Source organism: Podarcis tiliguerta, assembly GCF_965153285.1.
Source record: "Podarcis tiliguerta genome assembly, chromosome: 3".
NCBI classification, from domain to species: Eukaryota; Metazoa; Chordata; class Lepidosauria; order Squamata; family Lacertidae; genus Podarcis; species Podarcis tiliguerta.
In genome coordinates this window covers 4,504,403-4,516,776 of record NC_139536.1, presented here as the reverse complement: position 1 = coordinate 4,516,776, position 12,374 = coordinate 4,504,403, and the positions used below count along the sequence as shown (strand labels likewise).

Below are 12,374 nucleotides of genomic sequence, written 5' to 3'. Positions count from 1 at the left end.
TACAAGGCGGGCCCAAGTCTATAAAATCTTATGCAGTAATACAGTGGTGCCCCGCAAGACGAATGCCTCGCAAGACGGAAAACCCGCAAGACGAAAGGGTTTTCCGTTTGCAGAGGCGCTTCGCAAGACGAATTTCCCTATGGGCTTGCTTCGCAAGACGAAAATTGACGAAAAATTTTGAGTTTTCCCCCCGCTCCAAAACCCCTTTTTCTGAAGCGCTAAGTTGCTAAAAGCATTTTAGCAGCAAAACCGCTAATCCCTTAAGCCTTAAAAAGCCGTTTTTAGCCCTTAAACTGCCAATAGCGCTAATAGCGCTACTCCGCTAATGGGCTTGCTTCGCAAGACGAAAAAACCGCAAGACGAAAAGACTCACGGAACGGATTCTTTTCGTCTTGCGAGGCACCACTGTATATATTTTAGTGCCCTAAATCTGTCACAAGACCTAATAATAGTAATAATAATAATAGTAATAAATTTCATTTCTATCCCGCCCTCCCCAGCCGAAGCCGGGCTCAGAGCGGCTAACACAGTAAAACGAAACAGCATTCTAAAATCAGTTCATTATAAAATCAGTTCAAATCAGATTAATGGCAACCATTGGGCTAGAGATCTGTAAGGATTACCAAAGGAGGGGGTCAGGCTGTGCCTTGGCCAAAGGCCTGGTGGAACAGCTCTGTCTTGCAGGCTCTGCGGAAAGATGTCAAGTCCCGCAGGGCCCTGGTCTCTTGAGACAGAGCGTTCCACCAGATCAGAGCCACAGCCGAAAAAGCCCTGGCTCTGGTTGAGGCCAGCCTAACCTCCCTATGGCCCAGGACCTCCAGGATGTTTTTGTTTGCAGACCGTAGGTTTCTCTGTGGGGCATACCAGGAGAGGTGGTCCCGTAGGTACGAGGGTCCTAGGCCGTATAGGGCTTTAAAGTTAAAACCAGCACCTTCAACCTGATCCTGTACTCCACCAGGAGCCAGTGCAACAAATTGGTCATAATACTGATCCCAAAAACACTTGTGTAACTTTTTACGATGATGTGGTCGTAGTTCAAGGTATTGCTGTTAGTATGACCCCTAGAAAGTTGGGACCAGTTTACCGTATTTTTTGCACCATAACACTCACTTTTTTCCTCCTAAAAAGTAAGGGGAAATGTCTGTGCGTGTTATGGAGGGAATGCCTACGGGTGGTATGCCTACGGATTTCCCTCCTCTAAAAACTACGTGCGTGTTTTGGTAGGGTGCGTGTTATAGAGCGAAAAATACGGTACCTAGGAATATCCTCTCCACCACTTTGATCAGTCAAACTGGCCCTGTTACTGATGTCCTATTAAAATCCATCCTGCCTAAGAACTCTTACCTTTCTGTGTGGTCGCACCTGCACTTTGGAACTCCCTGCCACTTGACAGGTGCCTTCAGGCATGTGCCTTCGCTGTACTTTTTTTCGGCACCTGCCCAAATCATTTTTGTTTGGACAGGTTTCTCCCGAAATTTAGAAAGCCGAAGGGAGTTTCCAGTCTGTTGTTATTTTCAAATGTCTTAAATGGCTATTAACTCTTCTTATTGTTAGTTTTATTGCTTTGGCTTTTCTGTATACCAATTTGTGGTGTTTCTCCCCCCCCCCCAATCAAGCCCTGTACCAAATTGTAAAAAATAAAGAGACTGAATTCTGCTGTAAAGGCAATTATCCAAGTAGCAAGTTGGATTCCCTTAACCATCCCCCCCCCCCCAAATTTGAAAATCTAGGGATGAATTTTCTGAACAGCACCATTCTCAGGACCATCCTGCCACAGAAGTGGGTCAGGTGGCTGGGTGACCGATGGCGGCCGGCCATGTCATGAGAATTCGGGGACCCTGCAAACCCCCAGCGAAATGAAACCGGCGACGTTTCGCACAAAGAGGACCGAACCAGAACTTGTTTTTTCTTCAGTTATACATTTTAATTTTCTAGTAGGTACAATACTAAAATAAACACAAATTAAAAAAAAGTTTTATTTAAAACAAAACTGTACAAAAAAGCAGTTATACTACAATTTAATTACAGAACAGTCTACTGTCCAAAAAGGCACTAATAATCCAGAATAGGAGATTACAAGGATACAAGGACTCGGTTGTCGTTTTTGTTTTTGTATTTTTTTCTTCTTTTAAACTAGTATTTAATCAATACAATAGAGCACTTGTTTCTCTCTTTCTCTCTCCCCAACCCCCCCTTTCACGTACAGAAACAAGGACGCCTCTCACAGTCAGTACACATTGGTATAAATATGAGCCCTACGTAGAAAGATGTTGTCTCTCTCTCTCTCTCTCTCCTGTTTCCCCTCGTTGCCACCCCTGTTTTGGGGGGAGGAAGGCAAGAGGCAATTATATATATATGGCATTTTATCTTTTAATGGAGAGATGGGGAAATATGTGAATAGCTGCTCTCTGCAAGAATGCATTGTATTAAATGGGTGGGGAAATCAAGGCCCAGGGAGAAAAAATTCTGACACGAAAGAGGCTTTGAGACTCTTAATTATGGCTGCAACTTCGCTCTTGGCAAACCGATTCCATCATTCAATAAAATCGTACTTGGGAGCGTACGGTGCTGAATGCCTGCCCACAAACACAAAATTAGCACAGAAGGAGAAATTACGTTTCTCCCTGCTGTGTGCAAGTTTTGGGGTTTTTTCCCACAGGGCTGAGCATTGAACATCATGCGTTCCTCACCTGCAATAGGGTATGGCACAGACCAAGTACGTTTTTACCGTGGTTTGTCGCAGAGCTGCTGTTTGTTTGTTCCTCGAAAAGGCCTTTCGTAAGTGTGTCCGTTTACATGCTAGCAAAGCACTCAAGGCACTGACCGTTCTGTAAAAAAAAAACGCACAGGGTTTAAACAACAGTGGTCCCAGTTTTGCACAAGCGGTTTGGGAAGAATTCACGCAGGGGAATTGGGACTAGCCTCGCATTTAAGAAGTAGGAAGCGAGAGATCCTTAAACAAAATCCTTTGCAAATTAAAGGTAAAGGGACCCCTGACCATTAGGTCCAGTCATGACCGACTCTGGGGTTGCGGCGCTCATCTCGCTTTATTGGCCGAGGGAGCCTGCGTACAGCTTCTGGGTCATGTGGCCAGCATGACTAAGCCGCTTCTGGCAAACCAGAGCAGTGCACAGAAACGCCGTTTACCTTCCCGCCGGAGCGGTACCTATTTATCTACTTGCACTTTGACGTGCTTTTGAACTGCTAGGTGGGCAGGAGCAGGGACCGAGCAACGGGAGCTCACCCCATCGCGGGGATTCGAACCACCGACCTTCTGATCGGGAAGTCCTAGGCTCTGTGGTTTAACCCACAGCGCCACCCGCGTCCCCTTTGCAAATTAGGATGTCATTATTAATGATTTGGAGGAGGGAAACTGGCATGGTCTTCAAGGCGTCGGCCAATACACTCGCTGGATCTTTCGCTGGCTGTTACACGGGGAGCAGTTTTGCCAGAAAATGGCTCCTCCTCCTTTCTTACCTACAGGGTCGTAACACGGATTATGGAGGAGATGGAAAATTAAGATTACTAACGTTCGCCAACCTGGTATCCCTCGAGCTGTTTTGGACTGTCCTGAACTATCTTGAGGGGCAGGAGGTGGCCAGGTGACGCCGTGGCTCAAACCATCACGGCACAAAGTGGCCATTTTGGTTTGGGTGGGGTCAACGACCTCAAAGTGGCCATTTCGCCCCACTTCCCTCCCAGCCCCCACATTTCCTGCACAATTTGGAAATCCCCCAAATATCTCTGCCAATCGCTTCTGGTGTGATTTGATAATGGCGTTCTTTGCAGCAATATCTCAGTGAAGAGATTTGGATACTCTGGCCCAAAGCTTTTTTTCGCTACTAGGGGCCAGTGCGCAGAAGGACCTGCAAGGATGATTTAAGGATTCTGAGCAATGCAGTGGCGCCGGCCGGAGTTTGGTGCCACAAAGAGCGACGGCAGCGAAGCCCCTCTGAGGAGTTTTCTGATACTGGCAGCTGTCTGTTACTCAGCCCTTTGGGCAACGGGGGTTTCTGGGGGGGTGACTGACCCGAACCTGGTCCTGAAATATGGGACCAAAGGCAAGAGGGCGAGAGAAAGAGAGAGAGAGACCACAGCTTTTTTCAAAAACTGTGTCATACATACAGAAGACGAAGACAGGCATATAGATGTTAACAAAAATAAGTAGCAAAAGAAATTTGATTAAAAAAAATTCTCTCACATCATCCTATATACTACATCCTCCCTTCTGCTTAGCAGAAAATTTTACGTACACAAAAATACAAATACACAATTTTGTAGAACAGTCTGATTTTAATATATTTATATATATTTATATTTATATGAGTGGCAGGTTAGTTTATTATATGGAGCTTTTTGCACTTTTGGCTCATATGCAACAAGGCTTATAAATTCAGCTTTAGCTTTTCATTCAGGTTTTTTTTATTTTTATTTTTTTATTTTCTTCTCTTCCTTATATAGCTTTTTTTTAAAACAACTGTTTCTTTTTTTCACATTTAAAGCAGCATTCAATCTGCAAGAGGAATCGGTGGCAACAGCAAGGGGCGGGGGGCCTTTTTTGGGGGGGGTTGTCAGTGGTGGAGGATTTTTGGGGAAAGGGATAGAGATATACATACATTCCAGTGCGGAGGGAGTCGTGTGTTTTTTGCGTGGAGAGCAGACGTTTACGGACGAAAACGAAAACGAGGGTTGCGAGCTGAGGGGCGGCGAGACACAGATTTACCTCATGAGGTAGGCTGAGACACAGGTTGGCAGGGCAAGGGCACCAGGCCAGGGTGCCCATTGCCACCGCAATAGTGAGCGAGGAGGGGGAGACGCAGGAGACCCCGGGACGTCAACGGAGGAAACGCACAGGCAGACACACAAAGGCTTCTCAACAGCAGGTTGAGGGAAAAAGGCAAATAAATGAGCTCCTACGACGGGGCGGGTCTTGTCTCCCCGCAATGCAGACAGCGGAAGACCCGAAAAGTCTGAGGTCGGCGTGCCGTCCCCCTCGCAGTCTACAAGGCAGACGGGCTGGCTTCCTTTTTTTGAAAAATAATCATTTCTTTGTAATTAGTTTTCCGATTCACCCCCATGATAACCAAATTGTAACAGATAAGAGTTAATTCCCAAATTATATACAGTTGTCAAAATGCCAATCAACTTGGACTGGCGAGATTCCAGGGGTAAAAAATGAAATGCAGTGGTACCTTGGTTTGCAACCGCTTTGGATTACAACCACGTCAAACCCAGAGGTGTGTGTCCCTTTTTTTTTGGATAACAACCCATTTTTATTTTTATTTTTTTGGATTACAACCACTTTTGGGGGGGAGGCCCCATTGGTGAAAGCCAGCCTTGGGTTACAACCGGACCTCTGGAACAGATTATGGTTGTAAACCAAGGTACCACAGATTCCGGCGTATAAGACGCCTTTTAACCCCGGAAAATCCTCTAAAAAGTCAGGGGTCCTCTCATACGGCGGGTACGGGTTTGCTGGGCAGCGGGCGGCGGGCTCTGCGCTGGGAGGAAGTCGCCCAGCAAAGCTGCCGCGTATAAGACTGGGCATATAAGTCGACCCCCCAAGCCAATTTGGGGGGTCACCTTATACGCCCAGTTGCCTAATACACTGGAATCTATGGTACCACTGTAACCAATTTTTTTGAAGGGGACGGGCAGGTAAGCCCCACCAAGCTGAACCGATCACATTACACTATTAACGCCCATCAACTTGGGGGCCCTCAAATATTTTATTGGGGGGGGGGGCGAAGAGACCTCGGCTCCTGTGAGTTTGGCTCCTACACTTCTGTTTTCCAAATTAACGCTCTCCCCCCCCCGCCCCCTCCAAACAATATCAATGCCACGCAAAAACTCACACGGGGAACGAAACTAGAGATGACCTCTTCCCACATCGCAAACTCCTGATGATGCAGGGATGCAGCCACGAAACAGTTGAAATGCAATGACTTAACGGGAGGGGGGGGGTCAGTATCCGTCCTGCCTTTTTCCTTTTTCGAGAGGGACAGAGCCCAGAGAAGGATGCATCTACCCTTGGCCGCCCATCACTGAACGAGAGACGCTGGCCGAAGGCACGGACCAGGGACGCCCCAGCAGCACGACACCCTTTCAGGGGGTGGGAGGGAGAAGAGCGAAGAGTTGCTACTGACCCCCTGGTACAGGAACAACACCCCCACCTCACCCCCCCGGTTCACCTTGGCCCTTCTGGGCCGATAAAGGCACCACCTTCTGCCTCGCAGGCCCCCCCCCACTGCAACACCAACGAAAGGACCGCACAAGGGTTGCAAGCGAGATGAACGGAAGTGGAGGAAGTCCCTGCACCTTTTGGGTAAGGGGGGGGGGGCGACTTCAGCAGGCCTTGCTACCTTCTGCTGCTGCCAAAATCTTTCTGCTTGCAGCGGTTCTCAACCTGTGGGTCCCCCGATGTTGTTGGACTACAACTCCCATCATCCCTGAGCTCTGGCCTTGCTAGCTAGGGCTGATGGGAGTTGTAGTTCAACAACATTGGGGGACCCACAGGTTGAGAAAGGCTGGCTTGAATTAAGGTGCAGGGACCCCACCATCTTCGGCAGCCCCAGCACAAGTCTGGATGGCTCCTTTTCAGAAAGGGGCTTTCTCGTCCAGGTAATGCGTCGGCAGGTGTCGGCCCGGAACAGGCCAAGGCACGGCGCCAGGATGCATGGCAGGCCTCTGAGGCTGCATTCCACACCCGTGTTTTCTGTGCCAGGGAGGGAAAGAGCTTTCTGACTACAGAGCTGCTGTCTGGGAACAGTGCAACAAAGACGCCTGGCATTTTGGCTTCGGGTGCCAAAGCACGCTCCTGCAGGGCCGACCAGCCTGGCTGGTAAACCGAATAATCTGGAACGACGTGTGATTCGCACTCAGGACTCGCAAAACAGCGTGGAAACCAGCCTTTCCCCAACATGGTGCAAGAACCTTCAACGCTTTGTAATCGGAGGGGCAAGATCGCGGTGCCTATGAAACCAGTATGAAAATTGCACGCCACAAAACAGACGTTAAACTAACTGCAAATCTGGGAGAGATACTGTTCCTTTCAGAATTTTTTAAAATACTCGTGTGTTTTTTTAAAGAAAGAAAAAAGATTAATCAAGAACACTTTCCACTTAACGCATTTACAAACTTAGGGTGACCCGTGACCGTTTACAAAAACAAGCCCGACTGAAAAAGAAGAAGGCATTTTTGGGAAACCTGATTTAAGGACTGGATCGGAAGCTTCGGCTACAGAGGGACGCAATTGAGACAGTCACCTGTCCAGTTAGATCCCTCCAGGTGGAATTAAATGCACAGGTCTGGGACCTGGGAAACAAATCCTGCACTGCTTTAGATCTGCAACGAGAGTCCCTTTCGGGGCAGAGGTTAAGTTGCAATGGTTGGCAGTCTGGCCAGGAGAATGACTTTGTGATGGGGGGCGCGAACCTGCCTGAGGTATCGTGATGTCCAAGGAGCGCGTGAATCGCAGAGGTGCTGAAAATTGCCCCCCACAACTCCCCGGTTTGTCCAGGGGCGCAATGGCGACTCGGGGAAGAGGGTGGGCAGGAGAAGGTTTGGCTGGGGTGGAAGAGAAAGAGGAGGAATAATCTCCGCATGTCCGATATGTCACGGCAGACGTCGGTGTTGTGGGTGCGTATCACTCGTTGGGACGGCCTTGCCTCCCTACCACCAGGCCCAAGCAACACACATCTCTGAAGCATCGGGGTGACCTATGTCCCTGCTGCCCACACCCAAACAGGAGACTGAAACGAACCTCAAACGCCCAAACTTCACAGAGGTTTTCCAGAAACAGAATTCAAGTCAAGAGGAGAGGAAAGAGAGGCAGTGGAAGCGGCTGTCATGGCTTCTGCCCGGCTTTTGTTGGGCAGCTAATGCAACCTTCTAGGGCCCTCCAAGTCCCGCAGGCGTAAGGCATGTAAGGGAGAAATGCCCTTTTGTCATCATCCCCCGGGCAACTGGTGAGGCCGGGGGGGGGGCCTCTTGCTCGCTATCCTCCCTGCCCCCCAGCCGCTCATGTAGGCACTTTTAGAAAATGAACACCTAAGACAGACAGCTACTCTGTAGCGCACAAGCCACTCTCGGGACTCAAGGAAGCAGATGTTTCTACCCAAAGGCAGTTGGCCCAGAGCGCCACACCCAAGATGGAGGAGCCCATGACCTATCTTCTATTTTAGCTTTCCAATGCTGGCCTTTTCACGGAGAGAGCGGAAGCCTGCCTTCTCCCAGGCCTCGCCACACTGATGGCCCACATGCCAAGGAAGTGGCGACATGTGCCCCCCCCCTTCAGAAACATCACAAACTAAGGGAAAGTTGCACAAAGGCGGCTCCTCGTATCGGGATGGGAAGGTGTCGGCAGTGGCTGCTTGAAATCCGCCCGGAATACCAAACGGTTTATCAGAGTTCGCAGAATCATAGAGAGGAATCCCATCTCGAGAATCCCCGGCAGACGGCCGTCCAACTGCTGCTTAAAAACCTCCAAGGAAGGAGAGCGCTGCCCCTTTGCAACGTCAAACAGCTCTTAGCACCACAAAGTTCTTCCTAAGCTTGAGTTGGAATCTCATTCCTAACAGTCCAGTGCGATCTCGGTCAAATTCAATATGGTGTAGCAGATTGCAATGCCCTACCAACCTGTTTGTTACAGCTTCCTTTTTGGGATAACCAGCTGATCGGTTTCCACGGAGGTGTTTCTGTACTTGGACACCAGAAATAACACACTGTGCTCCACTGAAAGCTAACCGGTCAGTTGTACCCAAGCCATTCCGACCGCAGACCTGGACAGAGACCCTGTTCCTGGCCGCAAACAGAAGAACCACTGTAAGAGACACTACCAGAATTTCAGCACAAAGTTATTTCTTGGCTGGGTGGCTGACCTAAACCGAAACCTTGTTAAAGACCGGTTGCTGAGGATCAACAGTGGGACAGAGAGGCCAACTGGAACCTTGCTCATCTCTGTGGGAAAATGGGATGGCGAACTAGACAGTCCATTGGTCTGATGCAGCTGCCAGGATCAGCCACAAATGGCCGCTGGTCTTTATCAGGTTGTGATATTGGCCTGGAGTGGCAAAAGGACATGGTCTGGTTGGCCGCTGGAAGAATGGATGCTGGACCAGATCCCGCCAGGCCAGGATTTGTGGCAGACAAATCACACGGTGCGTGTTGACACAGCCAGGCTACCATGTGATGGCTGCCGTCGCCGCAGAGCCAACGTGATGTGCAAATTGCCCTTGTATACAAGATTGTGTGGGATAAGGAGAGTGGAAGGTTCTCCTGAAGGTTAGACAAGGAGAGCTATGCTTTCGGTGTGAGACTAAGTTACAGTTTAGCACCTTCCTCTGATGTGGCCACCAGGAGGAGTTCAGAAACCTCTGTCTCGGTTTGCGACCATGGTGGTTTAGCGTTACGTCCAAAGCCCGGCAAACGTTTAGCGCTACATCCGAACGAGGCTACAGTCACAGAGGCAGGCACAACTCAGGAGTCCCGAGGAGAAGGAGAAGACCGGAAAACTTGGCTTTATCGTGGTAGAAAAGACTCTTAATGGCTACTAACCACAATGGCTATGTTTTAGCTCCGCAGTCAGAGCCCTCTGAATATTACCGTATTTTTCGCTCTATAAGACGCGCCAGACCACAAGACGCACCTAGTTTTTGGAGGAGGAAAACAAGAAAAAAAATATTCTGAATCTCAGAAGCCAGAACAGCAACTACACAGCGAAAGCAGCGATCCCTCTTGCTGTTCTGGCTTCTGGGATAGCTACACAGCCTGCATCCGCTCCATAAGACGCACACACATTTCCCCTTACTTTTTAGGAGGGAAAAAGCGAGTCTTATAGAGCAAAGAATACGGTAGTTGTTGAGAATCACAGGCGAGCGAGCCTTGCTGGGCTCAGATTCTGCTTGTGAGCTCCGTCTGGGTAGCGAACCGACCACAGTGAAAACAGAGCGCTGGACTGGTCAGGCTACTGGCTTGATCCAGCTCCAAAGAACAGGGAACAGGGCAACAGCTGAGTGGTAGAGAAACATGTATAATCAGGTTCAGTCCCCGTTAAGAATGGATTTGGGAGGGAGAGCCAGGTAGAAGCTTCAGCTGCTGCCAGTCAGAGTGGACATTTCTAGCCTAGGGAAGCCAGTGGACGTATGGCCGCTTCAGTTACATGGAAGGCACAACCTACAATTATTATTATTATTATTAACTGAATTTACATACCGCCCAATACCCGGAGGCGGTTCATGGAATAAAATCAAAATATGCAACCACAAAATACATAATCAAAATAAAAACCGCAACCCAATACCCATCCATCCACAAAAAAACTCACATTTTAAAAGGGCATACTATGTCAGGCCCGGGTATGACATATACAAGCTCCAACAGACCAGGCAACGCCATCCCTCCACAGCAGATTGTTCTCAGCCAAAAATCATTTCCCACAAAGTATTAAATCGGGCTAAGCGCATAATAAACTGAGTAACAATAATTTATTTCTGCATTTTATTAAAAAGTAACCCTAAAGCAAAAAAGGGGGAGATTTAGGAACTAAGTTTTAATCCACAAGGAGGTTGACAGAAAGGACGGGGGCATTCAAAATTTTGTTTCTTGGGCAAAAAAAGGAAGCCAAGAACTAGCAGATCCTGAGGAGCACACGAAGACAGCGAGCAGGGCAATTCTAACCATGTTTAGTCAGAAGTAAGCCCTGCTGAATTCAGAGGGGCTTACTCCAAAGTAAGCAGGATCGGGACTGCAGCCTAAGAAACTGGGGGGGGGGGGGGCTGGCAGTTTGCATGTGACCTGAGCAAATATCCTAAACTGGGAGGGGGGGGGGAATCCAGCGTATGGAAATGGCGCAATTCTTTCTCTGCCAGGGGGATCGAGTCGCTCTCACTGAGAGCCCCTGAGATCCATCTGCGTTTGCGGTTCAGAGAAGGGCCTCGATCCGGCTGATGGAAGCTTGGACTGAGTCGCACCGGGAGCAGCTGTCTCTGTGGCTGCACCAGTTCCTACAAGGCAGCTCATTCAGAAAGATGACACACTTTATAGGGGGACTTCGGTCAACAGGCCTCACTTTAATTGGGGTTCACTTCTGCTGGCTGGATGCCTGCCTACCTGGCCCCGGGATGGGGTGAAGAAGACCAGCTTCTAGGCCTTGCAGCAGCCATTGATCATGACTTACCGTATTTTTCGCTCTATAAGACGCACCAGACCATAAGACGCAGCTAGTTTTTGGAGGAGGAAAACATGAAAAAAATATCCTGAATCTCAGAAGCCAGAACAGCAAGAGGGATCGCTGTGCAGTGAAAGCAGCAATCCCTCTTGCTGTTCTGGCTTCTGGGATAGCTGCGCAGCCTGCATTCGCTCCATAAGACACACACACATTTCCCCTTACTTTTTAGGAGGGAAAAAGTGAGTCTTATAGAGCAAAAAATACAGTAAATAAATTCATGATAGCCAGGGCGACTGTGCTGTGTCTGAACCGTTCGGAAACCCAGTGGCTGGAAAGGGGGCCTTGGGTTCGAATCCTGCTTGCTGGTTCCCCATGGTGAGCATCTGGTTGGCCACGGTGAGAAGGGGATGCTGGACTTAGATGGCCCACTGGCCTGATCCTGCAGGCTCTCTCTTCTGCTCTGTGGTGGCCAAGATGCTTCTGTGGGTCTGCGTCTTCCACTGAAATGGATGGGGCAGCCAGAGATTATGAAAACAGAACGGACCAAAGACTATTTATGTACGCCACAGCGGCGGCAAGGAATATGTTGGCCCAAAATTGGAAATCACAAGAAGTCCCTACCATTGCGAAAATGATGAACTACGCGGAATTAGCCAAACTGACCGGCAGGATTCGAGGTCAGGACGATCAGAGATTCCAGGAATTTTGGAGTAAATTTATTGTGTACTTAAAGGATAACTGTAAATATTTAAAAACACTGGCAGGACTGAAGTAACTCCTACAATGTATGTATAAGACAGATACAAGGTTAAAAATTAAAATACGTGACTGGAGAAAATAAGGGATACCCGCTGAAGGGAAGGAGGGAAGTCGCAAACTCGGCAGAGCTAAAAGTATATATCAGTGGTGCCCCGCAAGACGAATGCCTCGGAAGACGAAAAACTCGCAAGATGAAAGAGTTTTCCGTTTTCTGAGGTGCTTCGCCAGACGGATTTCCCTATGGGCTTGCTTCGCAAGATGAAACGTCTTGCGCCTTTTTTTTTTAAACCGCCAATGCATTCCTAAGGGAAATCGTCAATACACAGTGGTGCTTCGCAAGACGGAAAAACTCGCAGAACGAAAAAACTCGCAGACCGAATTAATTTCGTCTTGCGGGGCACCACTGTGTGTGATTTAATGTATTGTAAAATGACTGTGCAAAGAAAAT

The 12,374-nt window shown here is 48.7% G+C and overlaps 1 long non-coding RNA gene across 1 annotated transcript; it reads right to left on the bottom strand.

Annotated features, from left to right (window-relative positions):
• Window positions 1-1,902: 1,902 nt before the first annotated feature.
• Window positions 1,903-12,055, bottom strand: LOC310673990. The gene is made up of 3 exons (XR_014509286.1): window positions 11,432-12,055; window positions 6,686-11,171; window positions 1,903-6,612 (listed from the first exon to the last, which is right to left on the bottom strand). It is a non-coding gene; the product is annotated as an uncharacterized lncRNA (long non-coding RNA).
• Between the last annotated feature and the right edge of the window lie 319 nt (window positions 12,056-12,374).